This window comes from Topomyia yanbarensis, chromosome 3 (assembly GCF_030247195.1).
Source record: "Topomyia yanbarensis strain Yona2022 chromosome 3, ASM3024719v1, whole genome shotgun sequence".
Classification (NCBI taxonomy): domain Eukaryota; kingdom Metazoa; phylum Arthropoda; class Insecta; order Diptera; family Culicidae; genus Topomyia; species Topomyia yanbarensis.
Genome location: NC_080672.1, coordinates 73,194,213 through 73,201,701, shown reverse-complemented (window position 1 = coordinate 73,201,701; position 7,489 = coordinate 73,194,213).

Sequence of the window (7,489 nt, the reverse complement as noted above, 5' to 3'; positions counted from 1 at the left end):
AATCCAAGAGTTTCTGCTTTTGTCATTAGCACTTTTTTTTGCGAATGCCCGAGAACCCTGTCGGCCTGTCGAAGGTGTTTTGTAGACGCGTGAGGTAAAATATGCATGACATTTCTGAGTACGCCTTGATTAACTAGTGATCATGTCGAGCCGACAACCCAGTATTCTGCTCCTATAATTAGAAACCAAAATCTTTATCCTAGTAGTCAATTTTTTTTGGGCTCTAGAAATACTTTCTTCAGACAGTCTTGAACAACTAAAACTAAAATTTTGAAGCAGAATGAGAAAGGATTTTAAAATTTGGAGCACAATCCTGATCAGAATGAAATAACAAGATTATAACAGATTGCAATTTTCGTATCATATTGTGTTATAAATAAGGTCTCGATAGTAGTTGAAAAAAAACAGAAATTTTTAACAAGTAGTAACACGAGATATAGTTTTGAAATCTTTTTGTTATGTGTTTCTGATCGGGATAAGTAGCCATACAATCTACCAGTGACAAAAATATAAATATTGACAGTATACGTGGAGATACAAGTTTATGTCTGCATTGCAACTACAACTATTAGGATAGAGTCAGTAAAGTCTCAACTTTAGAAGAAATAGAGTTATTAAGTTCCCAAATATCGCATACTAATGGGTGGTCTATAGATAGCAACGTGTATTTTTCCCTATAACTTCCTTTGAATCAATATTTCCGCAAACACTTTGCTTAAAGCTTAGGGGAGACTGAGGAGACTTGATCCCCGGGGAGACTTGATCCCATCATTGTAATTCAAAGGCGGATCAGAATACATTAATCGAATATACTAGAAAGTTGCGCAGCTTTATCTAAACATAAGTTTCTTTAACACAAAAAAATAAATTGGACATGTCTTATCGAATTTTTACCGATTCGAAGGAAAAAATCTCAGAAGAACAGAAGAAGATTTATTTTCTAAATTTTCAAACTTTTATACAATTGATAAAGTCACCCACTACATACTATACTTTTACATACAGAATTACAGGAGAATGTCAATTATATGAATACGTTATGATTGAGCTGATTTTTTTGTTCAACTATACTTGTACTAAAGTTTGCTGAAATAGATGCTATGGGTTCACTTGATCCCTTCAAATTCGTGGAGATTTGATCCCCTTCGCCATGCTTCATACACACCACTGAAAATAACCAAATTCACACCAGAACAATTGAAGTCATTGTTGACATAAAATAACAAAAAATACTGTCAAAAATGAACGCTTCATCGTACAGAAACTTAACTGTAATTGTTTACTACAGTATACGTAGAAACCATGCATCCCACATTTGATGTTCCTCAACCATAATAACAACAGCTTTCAAATAATTGCACAGAGATTTGGGGAATTCGTAAAAAAAAACTTGTGAGAGATGCGTAATATGTAGTAACAAAAATAGTAATATGTAATCACAACAGTTTAATCAATACCTCAATACATTTATAACATTGAATGGGGTTAGGTACCTATTTTTGTCCTATTACCACATTATTTCATTATTAATTTTATTATTTCGGCTTCTTTGCTTTGTTATTAGGAGCCATTTTTTATTTCGATTATAGAGGTTTTAGCCTTAAGGTCATTCGGCTCTTATTAAGAGCCAATATAATAACGAAATTGTCTTAAGAATGGTGAAAATCTTTTGTTTGAGCGCAGCAAAAACTCTAATCTAGTACCCCAATTATCGCAACACCATTTGAGCCAATGTGTTGAGCAAAGATGGCAGACGCTGCTCTAACCAAAGGCTTCAGATGGGTAGGATGATAATAGAAGAAGGGTAAAAATAGGCTTATTACCCTACATGCTCTTTTAAACACGTTTTCAAAAAATAATCAAGTGTCCCCAAATTAGGGATCGAGTCTCCACTAATCAAAGAATTTTCCAGTTTTTTGTTGTTTTCCAAAAATGCTCATAGCTCATGTCCAGTATAATATTTCCATGTAATTTTTTTATGATAATCAGTCAACCCTATAAACAATATAAAACTACAAAAAATACATAGTTCTTGTATCATTCCACGGAGTAGGATTGAAAAATAAAAAAGGGGATCAAGTCTCCTCAGTCTCCCCTACTTATTGTCCAGCATGGCTCAACATTTCGCCTTCCATTTTTTCACCTTATTCGTCAGAAAGGCTACTGTTTAGTAAGTATGCAACCATCATAAATACCCCCCGGCGAATACACTTTTTCATCCACAAACTTCCTATTAGAGTAGCTGCAAAAATGTTGACGTAAACACAAACGCCTTTAGATTCGGTGCAGATATGCACCAATTTGGCATGGTTCTTCCAAGGCCGCAATCCGTTCACAGAGCCTTCGTAAGTGGAACATTGAACTTGGTTGTAGATATACGGTGGAATACGATCATTATTTCCATTTGAGTGCAGTTGGCAACGTCCGGTGACAATCTGTAGTAACTCTTTTCGTCATCCACTTAGAATGATTCAATCCTGACAAGCAGCTCTGCTATTACAACTTTATCAAACAGAAGATCCTAAAAAATGCTGAAGACGGTTTGGTCACCTGCAGTCCTGTTTTCGACAAATCAAAAGAGTGTAATTTTTTTAACTTCCAAACATCCTAAGAATAAATTTCAGTAGGACTTTCCCAACGCATTTTATCCCACCGGCAATCAAAACGGCGAACAGACCATTCCGAATTGATCGACATTGTCGGCGGAACTAACAACCATATCAAAGCGAAATAGCTTATTTAACAGTATTTTAAGCATGCTGCATTGAACATATGTTTTGTGGATGGTGTTCCCATACGGTAGAGCCGAGCGTGAATGATTTTTAATCATTTGCGTATAATCATAATGATTTGCGATTAGTGATTCAATACAACAAGTATACCAATGAAAGGCAGCCGCCTCATTACGCTTAGATTCAAAAAATTCCAAATTTTTCTTCGAGTGATCGTGTACTCGAAGTCTAATTGAAAAACTACATAATAAACTATGCTTTACAGGGCTCATCAGGACACCTATAGCAGTCTAATAAGAGTTGTAATAGTTCTTACTTACTATTAAAACTCTTATTAGATAATCAGCAGTCAAACATGATGAAGTCAGTGTGCAATCTGCCAAAATCATCGTCACAACGCAACGCAACGATCAGGTTGTTCAAAATTGTTCCACTTAGATAATAACTAATTTCTCCAATAACCATGCTGCTAAATATCCTAAAGTGAATTAACATTAAATGACCCCCCCTAATCTTACGAATATTATATTATTCCCCTTTGTATATGCACAAGATAAGTGTAAAATTTCAATAGTTTCAATATAAAAAATAAATAATTTTTCAATGTGTAGTCCTAGTGTTAAGAAATTGTAAAATGTAAAACAAAGAAATTGACACCTTTAACCTAATGCAAACGGGCCTTGTCAAATAAAAGAGCTGAATTAAAATGCATGAAAACTCTAGCACACCCTCAAAATCTTGATATATATAGCAAAAAAACCATTTCAGGAGCCTTTCATACAAAAAAATTAGCTAAGTTGTCATTTTTTAGCTGATTTTCGATTTTGAACAAATCTGTAGAGAGGTAAAATAGACCTTTCCTACGTTTGTTTTGTGTTGTATGTGACTTCAAATTCTCCAGGTTTGAGAACCCGCAGGGCGCAGTCGTGTACTCAAAGCTACTAATAAACAACGGCCAAACTTCTGCTTCCCCTTTAAACTTGGGAAAGTTTCGGAGATCCCACCGAGTGGATGCAGTCGCAACAGTCTTCAAAGGTGCGGAGAAGGAAACGGGCCGGGGTGTATCGTTGGTCGTATCACAAGAGATCAGCTAACTGCTCGCAAAGCGGTCTTTCAGAACCTTCCCAAGTTTAAAGGGGAAGCAGAAATTTGTTGGCCGTTGTATATCAGCAGCTTCGAGTACACGACTGCCTACGGGTTCCCAAACCTCGAGAATTTGAAGCGTTTGCAGGACTGTCTACAGGGTGACGCACTTGAGGCGGTCAAGAGTCGGCTAATGCTGGAGGACCATGTTCCGGATGTGATCAGGAATCTTCGGAATCTGTTCGGGAAAGCTGCTCAGAACGTTTGCTGTCGAAGGTGAGAAACGCGCCGTCACCGAGAGCTGATCGATTGGAGACGTTTTCTTCAGCTTCGGGATAATGGTGAAGCAGTTATGCGACCACTTTGAAGCATCGAAACTCTGCGACCAGCTAAACAACCCGATGCTGGTGCAGGAGTCAGTTGACAACTTGCCAATGAGCAACAAACTGGATTGGGTCCGGTATAAGCGCGGGAAGGTGGACAACCTGTTGCGGATGTTCACGAGGTGACGGAGTTCTCGACGTCGTCGCTAAGGAAGAGTTTAAGAGGATTAACATTTGCGGCCAGGTTGAGAGAGGTTGAGCGACAAAACCTGTGTGGTTTTTGTTTGAACAAGCGCGGAAATAGTAGATGGACCTCAGAGATTCGATGCTTCATGCAAAACTGTCGTGGAGGCCGTCATCCCCTTTTGCATAGAGTAGAGTAATCTGTGCGGTTGCAGAAGGTAGAGTGCAATGCTACCGAAAAGGCAGATAGTGCGGTGATTTTCCGCATGGCTCTGGTGACGCTTTACGTGGGCAAACGGCAATTCGATACTACTGCATGCTACGTTAGTAGATGATCTGCTGGCTAGGCGGCTGAAAGCAGAAGGTACTCCAAAGCCGTTGATAGTAACGTGGACGGGCAATACCAACCGCTTTGAGAACAATTCGAGGAAGGTCGAACTAATGATGTCGACGAAGGGTTCAAAAGAGAAGTTTCCGCTGTTCAAAACCCGAACGGTATCAAAGTTGGTGCTGCCGAAGCAGAACGAATGATTCGCAGATGTGGTGAAAAAATATTCTCATCTATCTGGCGTTCCAGTGAAAGATTCCCAATGGGTGAAAGCCGAGAATCCTACTCGGGCTAGACAACGTCCACTTATTTGCGCCATTGGAGTCACGAGTCGGTAAGCCGAACGAACGGATTGCCGTGCGGTCGAAGATTGGCTGGACGAGTGCGCACACTTACCTGAATCTGCACTCGATCGCTCCAGCAAACAATCAAGATCTTCATGGCATGATGCGCGAACAATACATGCTAGAAGAGACAGCGATTGTGACGTTAGCTGTACCGGAGCCAGTGGAGGAGAAATGAGTTCGAGAGATGCTTGAGACGACCACGAAGCGAGTGGGTGATCGCTTCGAAACGGGGTTGCTGTGGCACGAGGACGCACGACGATTCCCTGACAGCTATCCGATGGCTGTACGCCGGATGAAGGCTCTGGGCAGGAATTCAGATTTGAAGAAAAAAAAAAACGTGCCAGCAGATCGAGGATTATCAAGTCAAGCATTACGCGCACAATCCGAAATCAATCCGAAAAAGCCGGGTAAGGTGCGTCTGAGTTGGGATGCTGCAGCATCAGTGAACAGAGTTTCCCTTAACTCAGAGTTTCTCAAAGGTCCGGAAATGCTAGTTCCACTTTCCAGAGTAATATGCAATTATCGGGAACGACCAGTAGCATTTGGTGGTGACATTCAAGAAATGTACCATCAGATCCGGGTCATGCTGCGACTGGAATGATGCGATCGATAAGCTGTCGTTCAGGAAGTGGTTGCGGTGGACCAAAATTCTCGCAGAGGTGCCAGTGTTTAAGCTACCTCGAAGCTATTTCAGAAATGCGAGATCAAACGAGGTCGAAGAAGTTCAGCTTCACATCTTTGCTGATGCCAGCGAAACGGCGTACGGATGCGTGGCATATTTCCGTGCAATCGTGCAAGGTAATGTGGTGTGTTCACTAGTGGTGAGTCAAGGGAAAGTAGCACCGTTGAAGCAGATGTCGATTCCGTGCCTAGAACTCCTGACAGCAGCTGTTGCGGCAAGGCTTGCACGAACGATCGAGGAGAATCACAACTTCACAAACAGTAGAGTGGTGTTCTGGATCGACGCAGAAGTGGTGTTGTCTTGGATTCGGTCGGCTCAGCGCCGCTACAAGCAATTTGTTGGTTTTCGCATTGACGAAATTCTTAGTTTGACTAAGCTGACAGAAAGAAAAGCAGAGTTGCTGTCATTCGATCTACGTTTTCCTACGATCCTGCCACATCAGCATAGAATTACACAGCTGATTGTTCAGAATTACCACGAGAAGAGCGCTCACGGATATCGACAGGCGGTGTCAAGCATTACCGCCGTCGTATCCGGCGAAGGACGAATTCGGCAGGCATTGGCACAGTGGACGATATAGGCGAGCAACAGCAAAACGGGCCGTGATGGAGTATGATAACTCTGAACCGGATGCGAGCTTCGGGACAGGGTTTTGGGGCGGGGAACGTTCTGGCATCACTGGCAGTTGCACCGTTGTACCCTAGGGGCAGATCACTTGTGATGCATTTTTAAAAATCAGCGAAATTAAATGCATTTCTTTCCATCAAAATAAAAATTCTGAATGCATTTTGCGTTGCGTGTAAGACGTCAAAACCCTACAAAAAAACAGCCCTACAATCAACAAAACATCGAACAAATTGGATCAGCGTAGGACGATTGTTAAGTAATCTTTTCTGCGAGGGAGTGCAAAGTTGATGCAAAAATGGATATTAAATGCATTTTTTCTAAGTTGATACAAATTTTTTATACATTCCTAGAGTGATCTGCCCCTAGGTTGCACCCGTATCGAATTGACAGATGCAGCAAAGTAACTGTCATACTGACGACGAAGTGCGTCGCGAATGTGGGACGATAGAACTGTCAGAGGAAACATAGGCAAACAAACAGAATAAGAGGGAAAGCAGAATTAAAACCATTTTGAAACTGATAGTAGCAGATAGTAAAATACGTTGGAGTAGGAAAAAAGAATTTGTGAGCAAAGAGATGAATTATTCGGATAGTGGATAGATTGCAGATTTATCTATACTCAAGAAAATAAGATCCAGAATACGTAAGTTTGTATAACAATATATAACAGTGAATTAAGGTAACAAATTTATAACTAAATACGCGGAGACAAACACTTGACAAGTACGAACGGTACAGTTTTTGAGATTGACAATTCCGAGGTAAAACGAAGTAAGTGAACGATACAAATTAATTACTAAAACAGCTAAAATGAAAAATGTTCATACTAAATTGTAGATCAATTGCGATAGACAGCGATGGAGGAAGGAAAAGAGGAAGCTGTAAAGTAAGGCGAACAAATAATTGTGAGTAAGACAAATAATCGATTATTTACGGTAAACTAAAATAAAGTATATTTAGTTTAATCTGTACAGTAAAAAGGCGGATTTTCAACAATCTTGTTTTCGCCTGCCGTCCGAACATATACTTATAACCCATACTACTTTTAAAATTCATTCAACGTATGATTTTTGTGGCACCATTTCGTTGAAAAAAAAATTTAAGTACCTACATCAGTTTGTGTGTATACGGAAAAAACCTCTTCACAAATTTATGAAAAAAATAACGATTTCGAAAATCGTGAC